Source organism: Schistocerca americana, chromosome 2, assembly GCF_021461395.2.
Source record: "Schistocerca americana isolate TAMUIC-IGC-003095 chromosome 2, iqSchAmer2.1, whole genome shotgun sequence".
Taxonomy (NCBI): domain Eukaryota; kingdom Metazoa; phylum Arthropoda; class Insecta; order Orthoptera; family Acrididae; genus Schistocerca; species Schistocerca americana.
Window position 1 is genome coordinate 68,987,485 of NC_060120.1, and position 13,742 is coordinate 69,001,226.

General features: G+C 45.8%; 1 protein-coding gene across 1 annotated transcript in view; it reads left to right on the forward strand.

Annotated features, from left to right (window-relative positions):
• Window positions 1-13,742, forward strand: part of LOC124594757 (L-threonine 3-dehydrogenase, mitochondrial) — a 303,130-nt gene that overhangs the window by 152,189 nt on the left and 137,199 nt on the right. The window lies entirely within an intron of this gene.

Consider the following 13,742-nt stretch of genomic DNA (forward strand, 5'->3'; position numbering starts at 1 on the left):
TAAGATACATCTACACCTGCATATATACTCCGCTAGCCACCAAGCAGTGTGTGGCGGAGGGCACAATTCGCGCCAAAGTCACATCCCCCCCCCCCCCCCCCCCCTGTTCCACTCGCGGATCGCACGACGGAAAAACGATTGTCTGAACGCCTCAGTACGAGCTCTAATTCCCTTATCTTTGAATGGTGTTCATAGCGCGATTTGAAAGTTGGTGGTAATAATATATGCTCTACATCCTCGGCGAAGATCGTATTTCGGAATTTAGTGAGCAGCCCCTTCCGTTTAGCGCGTCGTCTATCTGCAAGTGTATCCCCGTGCAACTCACGGTCAATCTTCACTTGTACGTCTTTTTGACAGTACGATTCCGTTTACCCAAAGCTCTGAGAGGAAACCGATATCGATTACACGGCTGTCGTCTGTCTGGGTCCCATTTCTGACACTGACGTAGTGCAGATCCCATAAAACGACATCGGTAGGGGCAGCTGAACCACCCCGCATAAGCAGAGCAGAGATGAACGGGGAATCAGTCAAATGAGTAAATCCACTGGTATAAGACAGATAAGCGATTTTGATCAAGGGTAGGTTGTTATGGCCCGGCGCCTGAAAATGAGCACCTCATAAACGACGAAGCTGGTTGAGTGTTCACGTGCTACTGCCGTAAGCATTTACAGAAAGTGGTTAACAGACGATTAAACCACTAGTATGTGGCAAGGTGTTGGCTGTCCGTGTCTCGTCACATATCGTGGAGGTCAGGGGCTTGCCCGCTCTGTGAAGCAGGATAGGTTTTTTTTTTTTTTTTTTTTTTTTTTTTTTTTTTTTTTTTTTTTTTTTTTTTTTTTTTTTTTTTTGCCAGATCTGACGACAGAGTACAGCCCTGGTGCAGGCACAATTGTTTCTGAGCACACTGTTGTTGAGCCCGGGGCTCCACAGCACACAACCGCTACATGTTCCCAAGCTGACCCAACGAAATCGTCAATTACGGTTGCAGTGGGCACTGTTTCACGAGAATGGACCATAAATCAATGAAAACTAGCTGCCTGGTCGGATGAACTGAATTTCTGATTACACTGGATGAATGGTCATACCCAATACGCTGCCATCCTCTGAGCATAGGCCTACGCTCGAAACATCCACCTCGCCACGGACACAAATCGATGGGGGCAATGCGATGCTGTGGGGGCAGTGACCTGCGATTCCATGAGATTTGTGGCAGTTATCGAAAGCACAATGACAAATGTGGACTACGTGAGATTTTTTTATTTTTTAAATTAGTTATATGTGCTGACTTCAATATTTATTTAGTATATGACGGTGCAAGAAACAGGATGTTGGTAGATACCCTAAATTCATATGATCTGATGCAGACTGTTTTTTCCAGCTAGGGTGCAGGGGAACAGTAGCACAGCCATAGACAATATTTTTATTCATTCTTCATTACTAGATGGGCATTCTGTTAGTAAAAGCGTGAATGACCTTTCACACCATGATGCACAAATTTTAACACTAACAAGTTAATCCAACATCAGTAGAGAGTTTTTTAAACCTTTTCAAGGAACAATAGTGGCAGGATGTTTATAGTGCCAATAACATAGATGATAAATGCAATGCTTTCCTTAATACATTTCTCATGCTCTTTGAGAGTTGCTTTCCATTAGAGTGTTCTAAACGGGGTACTAGCAGTAATAGGCAGCCAGGGTGGCTGACTAGTGGGATAAGGATATGTTGTAGAACAAACTGGGAATTATATCAAAACGTTAGAAGTAGTCATAATCAAGCTACAGTAGCCCATTACAAACAGTATTGTAAGGTGCTTAAAAATGGCCGGCCGAAGTGGCCGAGCGGTTCTAGGCGCTCCAGTCTGGAACCGCGCGACCGCTACTGTCGCAGGTTCGAATCCTGCCTCGGGAATGGATGTGTGTGATGTCCTTAGGTTAGTTAGGTTTAAGTAGTTCTAAGTTCTAGGGGGCTGATGACGTCAGATGTTAAGTCCCATAGCGCTCAGAGCCATTTTTTTGGTTAAAAATGTTATTAGGAAGGCAAAGAGTATGTGGTATGCAAATAGAATAGCTAATTCTCTTGTATCTCGCCTGGAAGGCGGCGTGTGGGTCTGCTCCTGGAAACTGAAAGGTTGGCCGAATGAAGGAAGCGAGTAGGAGCAGGTGAGGTAAAACACGTCGGTACTGCTAGTAAAGTAAAAGTGGTTTTACTATAGTATAAACATATGCTAACATACAACATAACTTTAGGTGACGAGCACGTAGGTGTGCAGTCAAAGTCCAGATAAGAGAGTCTCAATAGCAAGCTAAGGTAAAGCGATGGTTCTCGGGCGTCTGCTCTTCACGAACTAGGCGAAAGTGGAGCAGCGCTCGTAGAGCTGCACAGCATCGGCTAGAGGGCGCTGTGGTCTGCGGAGATTTTCCGCTCTCGTAGTGCCAACCTACTCTGTGGCATCGGAACTGTCGATACCACAGCCCTCCCACTGAAACGGCGCACCGTCGTTGAGTAGGGCTTCCGACGGCAGGTGGAGGCGCAAGTGAGGGGGCGAACAGCGGAATTGCCGGGGTGTGCCGCCCACCCGCGTCCCCGAATCGCTCGCGAGGGGGCGAGGTAAACGCCCCATTGAAAACCTGCCCAGGACACGCACCGCCACTGGGTATGCTCGGATGAGGAGGCGGAGCAACGACCTCCATGGGCGACGGCGACGGCGGCGGCGTGACGGCAGCCTCAGCGAGAGAACCGTTCCGATGCCGTGAGAAGATGCATCGACAGCCAAAACAACTGGTTTGGAGGGATCGAAAGGAATCAAACAGCGATCACTCGACAAAGCAGATTTCTACATCTACATCTACATCTACATTTATACTCCGCAAGCCACCCAACGGTGTGTGGCGGAGGGCACTTTACGTGCCACTGTCATTACCTCCCTTTCCTGTTCCAGTCGCGTATGGTTCGCGGGAAGAACGACTGTCTGAAAGCCTCCGAGCGCGCTCTAATCTCTCTAATTTTACATTCGTGATCTCCTCGGGAGGTATAAGTAGGGGGAAGCAATATATTCGATACCTCATCCAGAAACGCACCCTCTCGAAACCTGGCGAGCAAGCTACACCGCGATGCAGAGCGCCTCTCTTGCAGAGTCTGCCACTTGAGTTTATTAAACATCTCCGTAACGCTATCATGGTTACCAAATAACCCTGTGACGAAACGCGCCGCTCTTCTTTGGATCTTCTCTATCTCCTCCGTCAGACCGATCTGGTACGGATCCCACACTGATGAGCAATACTCAAGTACAGGTCAAACGAGCGTTTTGTAAGCCACATCCCTTGTTGACGGACTACACCTTCTAAGCACTCTCCCAATGAATCTCAACCTGGTACCCGCCTTACCAACAATTAATTTTATATGATCATTCCACTTCAAATCGTTCCGCACGCATACTCCCAGATATTTTACAGAAGTAACTGCTACCAGTGTTTGTTCCGCTATCATATAATCATACAATAAAGGATCCTTCTTTCTATGTATTCGCAATACATTACATTTGTCTATGTTAAGGGTCAGTTGCCACCAAGTGCCTATCCGCTGCAGATCTCCCTGCATTTCGCTACAATTTTCTAATGCTGCAACTTCTCTGTATACTACAGCATCATCCGCGAAAAGCCGCATGGAACTTCCGACACTATTTGAGCTTGTGAAAAGCAGAGTCACACTCCGAAGACGAAACAAAACGAACGTTCTTACGCCTAAGGCGATGCAAAGGTGCTGCAATCTGCGCTGCATTTGTTATAGCCGCGCGAGATCAGCCGAGCGGTCTGGGGCGCTGTAGTCATAGACTGTGCGGCTGGCCCCGGCGGAGTTCGAGTCCTCTCTCGGGCATGGGTGTGTGTGTTTGCCCATAGGATAATTTAGGTCAAATAGTGTGTAAGCTTAGGGACTGGTGACCTTAGCAGTTAAGTCCCATAAGATTTCACACACATTTGAATTTTTTTTTTTTTTTTTTTTTTTTTTTTTTTTTTTTTTTTTTTTTTTTTTTTTTTTTTTGCATTTGGTATAAACCGAACATAATATGTAGTTTTGCGCAACACAGACTGAGGTTCTTTCAAGTTCCTGGGTGCTGGCGAGTCTAATCACACGGAGATGTGACGGCGAGGGTTGGATACCCTGTCCGTTAATCATATGTCCTAAATACCGAACCTCAGTTTGAAAAAATTTGCACTTGTCTGTTACACTTGCTGTGGACGCCTTCCACCCTGCATGAAACTGTCCTTTCGGAGCATTGCGCCGTGTCTTGCAGTCGGTACAAATTCACGTTCCAGTGCCTGTCTGTATTTGTCCGCTGTGACAAGTCCCTCAATGAAAATGGGCCCAGTTATGCGTTGTGCACTGCCAGCGCACCAGTCAGTGAATTTTTTGATGATGAGGTTGAGCAGCAGCTTTAACGCGTGGATTGTCAGAACCCCAGTGATGTCACTTCTGTTAGTTGACAGACCCACGGGGATGGAAGTGTATCTTACCACTGAGCCTCATCTGATCCGTATCGACTGTTCTATTTTTTGTGGACTGGCAAGACAGCCAGTCCACTAGGACGGGAGGTCGAAGGGCACGCGTTTAAGCTCACGCAGGCTGGCGTGATGTCTGGAACAGGACACGGAAATGAGAACTTAGAAAAACGTACGTAGCTTCTGGAATACTTAACTTTAATCCATAATTGGTGAACATCGGTCTGACGGTACATGCATCACAAGATAAATAGCAATTGATAATGGCGCCTTGCTAGGTCGTAGCAAATGACGTAGGTGAAGGCTGTGCTAACTATCGTCTCGGCAAATGAGAGCGTAATTTGTTAGTGAACCATCGCTAGCAAAGTCGGCTGTACAACTGGGGCGAGTGCTAGGACGTCTCTCTAGACCTGCCGTGTGGCGGCGCTCGGTCTGCAATCACTGACAGTGGCGACACGCGGGTCCGACGTATACTACCGGACCGCGGCCGATTTAAAGGCTACCACATAGCAAGTGTGGTGTCTGGCGGTGACACCACACTATTTTCAAATGTCTCAATAACCAGGTTTCCAAAAGAATATCGCCACTTCACATCCATCTCCTTCAGAGGTTGGAGCTGTTGAATTTTGTGACGGAAAAGGTGAAGTTTTTCTTCCATTATCCTCTGGAGAGTGCTATGTACTACTTTGTACAAAACGGTAAGGACAGGTGCAGCAGCTGTTGCCAAAGGGAAGCTGGACAGGAGCAGAAATTATTAGTCAACAAGTAATACAGCAAACAGAAGTTTTACTTAACAAGTACGAGGGCAGTTCAATAAGTAATGGAACACATTTTTTTTCTGAAACAGGGGTTGTTTTATTCAGCATTGAAATACACCAGGTTATTCCCCAATCTTTTAGCTACACAACACTATTTTTCAGCGTAATCTCCATTCAATGCTACGGCCTTACGCCACCTTGAAATGAGGGCCTGTATGCCTGCACGGTACCATTCCACTGGTCGATGTCGGAGCCAACGTCGTACTGCATCAATAACTTCTTCATCATCCGCGTAGTGCCTCCCACGGATTGCGTCCTTCATTGGGCCAAACATATGGAAATCCGACGGTGCGAGATCGGCGCTGTAGGGTGCATGAGGAAGAACAGTCCACTGAAGTTTTGTGAGCTCCTCTCGGGTGCGAAGACTTGTGTGAGGTCTTGCGTTGTCATGAAGAAGGAGAAGTTTGTTCAGATTTTTGTGCCTACAAACACGCTGAAGTCGTTTCTTCAATTTCTGAAGAGTAGCACAATACACTTCAGAGTTGATCGTTTGACCATGGGGAAGGACATCGAACAGAATAACCCCTTCAGCGTCCCAGAAGACTGTAACCATGACTTTACGGCTGAGGGTATGGCTTTAAACTTTTCCTTGGTAGGGGAGTGGGTGTGGCGCCACTCCATTGATTGCCGTTTTGTTTCAGGTTCGAAGTGATGAACCCATGTTTCATCGCCTGTAACAATCTTTGACAAGAAATTGTCACCCTCAGCCACATGACGAGCAAGCAATTCCACACAGATGGTTCTCCTTTGCTCTTTATGGTGTTCGGTTAGACAACGAGGGACCCAGCGGGAATATCCCAACTGGTGAACAATTGTGACAGCACTACCAGCAGAGATGTCAAGTTGAGCACTGAGTTGTTTGATGGTGATCCGTCGATCATCTCGAACGAGTGTGTTCGCACGCTCCGCCATTGCAGGAGTCACAGCTGTGCACGGCCGGCCCGCACGCGGGAGATCAGACAGTCTTGCTTGACCTTGCGGCGATGATGACACACGCTTTGCCCAACGACTCACCATGCTTTTGTCCACTGCCAGATCACCGTAGACATTCTGCAAGCGCCTATGAACATCTGAGATGCCCTGGTTTTCCGCCAAAAGAAACTCGATCACTGCCCGTTGTTTGCAACGCACATCCGTTGCAGACGCCATTTTAACAGCTCCGTACAGCGCTGCCACCTGTCGGAAGTCAATGAAATTATACGTGACGAAGCGGGAGTGTTTGAAAATATTTCACAAGAAATTTCCGGTTTTTTCAACCAAAATTGGCCGAGAAAAAAAAAGTGTTGCATTACTTATTGACCGCCCTCGTAGCTTTCTCCAGGCGTTGAGAAGAAACATTATACAAGAACAAACAGCAATAAAGTGCAGCTACAACACGAAGCAAACTAAAAAGGGTCACGCAGTTTGTGGCTTCCCTTACTGATGCACTAATGAGCTTTCGAAAAGTGACAGAGACTGAAGATTGTCGAAAACTGTTTCTGCGACTGGGCGTACAGCACCCACCGGCCATTCTATAACGCGGAGGCGGAGGGCATTAGTAGTCGGATCCACTGAAGGCCAGTGAGCGCGCGTCATTGGATCCACCAGGTCCCCACGCGGCCGATACCGGCGTCTGTCGGAAACGTGCGTTTCCGTTACAGACTGTGAGACGCTGGTGGGGGTCGTATCGATCTATGATACTACAGAGAGACAATCGTGACATTCTCAGTCGTTGTCCTGCATGTCTTGCTGATGCAGTGGACTCCCCACTGAATCAGGTTTGCACTCTTTCTACATTCTTCAGGGTTACACCTGAGGTCGGTCGTTCTGACTGTGGTGTTCCCTGACCATGTTACCCGGATTCGCCTCCCTGCTGAATATACCGTTTTCGCAGCGGAGCTCCACGCGATCCTGAAGGCACTGGAGCTGATGCATCGTGTTCGGGGCGATCGATTTCTTCTCTGCTCCGATTCTCTTAGTGCCTTACAATCACTGCAGAACCTATACCCGACTGAGGAGATGGTCCAGCTGATACATGACCAACTGTACTTGCTCCAACGGCGGGGTAAAGAGGTATCCTTCTGCTGGGTGCCTGGTCATGTCGGCATATGGGGCAATGAACAGGCTGACCGGGCTGCCAAGGAGGCCTGCAAAGAGCAGGATGTGGTCCAGTGTCCTATCCCCTTGCAGTCAGTCATCGCTGCACTCCACAGGAAGTGCATGGAGTTGTGGGAGGACGAATGGCTGGCGGTGACGGCCAATAAACTGCGGTCGGTAAAGTCAACCACTCGGCCGTGGCGTTCCTCCTGCCGGTTGCTCAGGCGGGAAGAGGTGGCCCTCACACGTCTTCGGATCGGGCACTGTCCTCTCACACATAGCTTTTTATTACGGCGGGAGGATCCTCCGTTTTGTGATGCTTGTGGTGTGCACATCTCTGTCCGGCACATTTTAACAGACTGCATTTTATACCGTGATGCACGGGCAGACGCTCAAGTTGATGGGGATCTGCCTTGTGTTTTAGCTAACGATGAGACGTGTGTGTCTAGGGTTTTTAAGTTTTGTGGTGTGTCTGGACTCTGGCCTAAACCTTTAGGCTGGAGGTTTTAGTGTATTGCAGAGTGGCTGACTCCTCCCCTTTTTCCTTGCGGTCAGCCAGCCACTTCCATCTGCTACATTGTTTTAGCTCCCTCTACCTTTTTCTTCCTGTGTTGTCCATGTTTTACTGCTGACGCCCTGCTTCATCCCACGCTTCGGTGTGGGTGAGCACATATTTTTCAATGATTGTTCCCCGTGTTTTATGTTCCGTTTTATGTCAATGTTCTGAGATTTTTTCTTGACACCCGCCTCACTATGATACTGAACGGGCGCTGAAGACCTTGCTGTCGTGCGCCCACAAAACCCTTCTACTACTACTACTACTACTGGCCTTTCGTGGAATCATGTAGGGATTCGGTCTTTTCAAAACATTTCATCAATATGTTAAAAGATAGAGAAAACATCACACAAAATCTGTGTGAGAGGATGCATAAATTTTGCCATCACAGTTTGACTTGTATTCTGTGCTGTAATCTCATCGGGAAACGGTCACTCCAGATTGCGCTGTTCTTGGACTGGATGTGCTGTTGAGTACACGCCTCATCACATCGATAGATCCAGAATTTGAGTAAGATGTCTTTACGATCAACAAATGCTGTTACAGTGTTAGTGCATCCATTCTGAAAATTGAATTGGGGCATCGATGAGAGAGGTATAGAATTTTCAGAGCTACACAAAAATTATATCACAAGGGAAATCATTTACGGCGCACATTAAAACCACAGGAGAGAAATACTTTCTAACGTCTATTTAGCGCCACCCTGTAATTTGTAGGGACGTGGAATGGCAGTGAATCTACAAAAGGGACTGCTTAGAAAGCACTTGTATGCCCCATCTTAGAATATTGTTCGAGTGCGTGGGATCTATACCAAACAGGACTAACAGGGTTCATTAAACGTATACAAACATGGCGGCACGAATGGACATGGGTTTGTTTTAGGCATCGCCTCCGTAAAGACTGCAAATGCGAGATTAGACTAACCATAAGCGGACACAAAGATATTTAAGCAGTCGTTCTATTGCTCTCCATGCGCTATTGATATGGGAAGAAACCGTAACGTGTGATGCAATGCTTGACCAAGGCAACCACAGACGGTGGTGATGCTGATCGGCAAGTCCAAATCTTGCGACATGCGCTTTCCATTTTTTCGACAAGCTTAAAGACATTTTCCAACGGTGAGGACATTCACACAGCGGTTCTCGTATGGCTTCGTGGCCCGGGTTGCTATCGCCGAGGGATTGAACGATTCGTAGAACGTTCCTACTGCTGTTTATAGAAACTGGTCGACTACACTGAAAAACAATGTCCTGTATCTATATGACTTTGAGGTGTAGTGCGACATTCAACGAGAAGTTACTTGGCCTGGCATAGCAATGTGTAACCTACTCTTTGAAGTCCCGTTATATGTTATATGTAGTTGTAGGCGTACACTTGACAACGAGAGAACAGACTCAGAGACCGAATGACTTCGAAGGGCATCGGCCTACTATCCTTCTATAATGTGCTAATCATAAGAATAAACCTGACGTAAACATAACACCATCTATTCTTCAGCGTTTGTTTGAATGTCATTGGATTTCGTTTCACAGTGGAGCGGAAGCCAAGCTGTGTCCAGTACAATCAAGTACGATCATTAAGTATACGTTTTGTGCTGTGCTACACCCACACAGGCTGAGCGATAATGCGGGTGCATTTAACTTGGATAACACGGGCCAGCCAGCTGCTCCAACTAACCCGCAATGGTGTGAGCAGTTAAGATGTACAAAGAGACGAGCAGACAAATAATAATGCTTCGAATGTCATTAAATTTTTAAAGAGAATGAAATAATATTCGGCAGAACTCCAGACTACATCACGCTTCTTAGGTGACCAGACAGAAAGCATAAAATGAGATCGTTCTCACCTAACATAGTATTATAATCACAAGCAAGAGTGGTGAAAATTCCTAACTTAACACAAGAGTAATTTTTCTATGCGTGATGCAAAAGCACACGGCAGGGATTTCACAGTGTTGTTGAATACTGAAGCCACTGAAGGTGTTAATTACAGTCAGTCGTCTGGTAATCTCTTAGCTCATTCCTTATCGAATCCGAGAAGAGCATTTCAGTTCTGGAACTGTGATCTGCTACGTTAGTAACGAGTCGATCAACAACGCAATCCATGAAGCCATCCAGGCGCTGCATTTTCTCCTCTTCTTTAATGAGGTGACATTCTATAACCCTCCACCATTTGGCGGTGACATGTGAAAAAGCTGCTTGTGTTAGTTTCAGTACGTCTGTCAGCTTAACAGTCTTGTTATATCTCGCGACAGATCCCTTAACTTGGCTCCAGGTCAGTTCTGTTGGGTTCATATTTTTATGGACAGGGGCAAATGTAAAACTTATGCATTTATATGGTGCGTTCGTAGTTGTGAAAATGATTGTTTTTCTTGTTTCTATGACAGTTATCACTCTGGTTCGTGTGAAACTACATCTGTGGTATAAAACAATGGACATAGTCCAAATAGGGAGTATTTGGTTTTTCACTTTTTTCCTAAAAAATTAAATTATGTTTTCTTAATTTAAGTAGTATTTATTAACAATCTTTCATTAAACATAGATAATTAAGAATTTATAATCGAAATGAAAACAGGAATTTCACGTGCAATATGAAATTAGAAACAAGAAGACGTCTATTATTCATAACAAATGATAATGAATTTTACAATTACGAGTTGTATGTATTCAAATTGAATGGAAGAAAGGATAATTAAGGTGAGACTTGAACAAGCAAGTGACGTACAGCACGAGATTATCAGTCTAATCCGCTACCGATTACGCTATACATCCATTACGTAGTAGTACTTCGCTACTGATCCCGCTATACATCCACTACATTTATATTAAACAACTGCATCAAATAAATTGACCCGGGAAATTTCAGAGCCGATTTTCTGTAAATTTATGAAAAAAATTAAGAACAACCTTTATCTCGGTTCTTTTTAACAGTGTCGACGCGCGTGTTTCATTACGGAGCAGTAAGCACCTTCAGTATTTTCATACTGTGTATTAACACCGTGACAACAAAGCCTAATAGCACAGAGACTCCGACCGTACACGATTTCTGAACAAAAAACCTACATAGCTACAGCGTGATTAAGAAAAACGTTGATGGTTGTTAATATATGAGAATATCTTAAATTTTCATTTGACGTAACTCGGTAATAAGATATCAAATACATAAGAAGGACCAACTTCCAAGAGCTTAACAACATCAGTGTACGTGTGCTATGGCTTCTGACCAATCATACACGTCTGTGTTCGTTTACGTCAGGTTTATGTTTATGATGAACGGAATATAGTAAGGGAGTACTAAACGGCAATTCCTGCGAAAGAGTTTGCTCAGATGTTGCTTCCATTTGCAAAAAAATTACACTTTGTGATCAAAAGTATCCGGACACCTGGCTGAAAATGACTTACCAGTTCGTGGCGCCTTCTGTCGCTAATGCTGGAATTCAGTATGGTGTTGGCCCAGCCTTATCCCTGATGACAGCTTCCACTCTCGTTCAATCAAGTGCTAGAATGTTTCTTGGGAATGGCAGCCCATTCTTCGCGGAGTGCCGCACTGTGGTGAGGTATCGATGTCGGGCGGTGAGGCCTGACACGAAGTCGGCGTTCCACAACGTCCCAAAGGTGTTCTATAGGACTCAGGTCAGGACTCTGTGCAGGCCAGTCCATTACAGGGATGTTATTGTCGTGTAACCACTCCGCCACAGGCCGTGCATTATGAACAGGCGCTCGATCGTGTTGAAAGATGCAATCACCATCCCCGAATTGCTTCAACAGTGGGAAGCAAGAAGGTGCTTAAAATATCATTGGAGACCTGTGCTGTGATAGTTCCAAGCAAAACAACAAGGGGTGCAAGGCGCCCCCATGAAAAACACGATCACACCATAACACCACCGCCTCCGAATTTTACTATTGGCACTACACACGCTGGCAGATGACGTTCAGCGGGCAATCGCCATACCCACACCCTGCCACCGGATCGCCACGTTGTGTACCGTAATTCGTCACTCCACACAACGTTTTCCCACTGTTCAATCGTTCAATGTTTACGCTCCTTACACAAAGCGAGGCGTCGTTTGGCATTTACCGGCGTGATGTGTGGCTTATGAGCAGCCGCTCGACCATGAAATCAAAGTTTTCTCACCTCCCGCCTAACTGTCGCAGTACTTGCAGTGGATCCTGATGCTGTTTAGAATTCTTGTGTGATGGTCTGGATAGATGTCTGCCTATTACACATTACGACCCTCTTCAACCGTCGACGTTCTCTGTCAGTCAACAGACGAGGTCGTCCTGTACGCTTTTGTGCTGTACGCGTCCCTTCACGTTTCAACTTCATTATCACATCGGAAACAGTGGACCCAGGGATGTTTAGGAGTGTGGAAATCTCGCGTACAGACGTATGACACAAGTGACACCCAATCACCTGACCACGTTCGAAATCCGCGAGTTCCGCGGAGGGCCCTATTCTGCTCTCTCACGATGTCTAATGACTACTGAGGTCGCAGATATGGATTACCTGGCAATCTGTGGTAGCACAATGCACCTAACAAGAAAAGCGTATGTTATTGGGGGCGTCCGGATACTTTTTATCACATAGTGTACGTTCAAATGTCATGGCGAAGGATCCGTTTCTGAGTTGGCCGGATAGTTGGAGCGCCCAAAAATAGGGAATTTTGTTTATAGATAACAGGCCTGCAAGCTGAGAGTTTCCCTGAATTCGGAGAATAGTGATTCCATCCGTAATAGATATACTTGAGCAGGAAAACATACATAAGTCGGGGCGGTGGCCAGGTGACATAACAGCTGCGTTACGATCACAGTCATCTTCTGCGTTCGTGGAATCGAATCCCATAAGTTGCACAGATCTTTTACTCTTTCGCAAGACAGTAAAAAATTTCGCAGAATTTGAAATTAAACAAATTTGTTTGTGTGTGAACGAGAAAGGTGATTTGCGTAAGTGCCTACTAATTTTGACGTCAAGTGTTTGATCCTCAGTGTAGAGTATATGTTTTTTGTGTTTCTTCTATGTTTTTGTCATAAAATATGAAATCTTTACTGCTGCGATGTAGTTCAAATGGCTCTGAGCACTATGGGACTCAACTGCTGTGGTCAGAAGTCCCCTAGAACTTAGAACTACTTAAACCTAACCAACCTAAGGACATCACACACATCCATGCCCGAGGCAGGATTCGAACCTGCGACCGTTGCGGTCGTGCGGTTCCAGACTGTAGCGCCTGTAACCGCTCGGCCACTCCGGCCGGCTGTGATGTAGTTGAACACATTTATATCTTGCATGGAGTGTAGACTTTTAAGGAAGTGAAACGTGAGCGACATACAGATCAGACCAGAACAGAATAGAATCTTTTCAAATGTTGTGCTGCTGAAGGCTGCTGTAGATTAAAAGGGCAGATGGCATAACTAATGAGAAGGGGAGAAAAGAAACGTATGCAGAATATTATTAAAAGGAGGGAGCGGTTGGAAGGTCACATAATGTTGCACAAAGGAATAATCAATTTGGTAATTGAGGCAAGCGTGGGTGGAAAAAAATTGTAGAGGGAGACCAAAACTTGATACAGTAATCAGATACAAATGAATGCAGGTTGCACTACTTGAGTGGGATAGACTAGAGAAGGGAGCTGCTTCATAACAGTCTGTGGACTGGTGACCATAACAACAACATCTAACTTGCATATTAACTGGTAAGTTTCGAACAGGCCAAACTCGAAAAGAAAATCTTCGTCTGCAACAGCGTTTTTACTTAAGCCGTGTTACGCGTTCTACCGTATCATCTTGTTTGACACGTAGT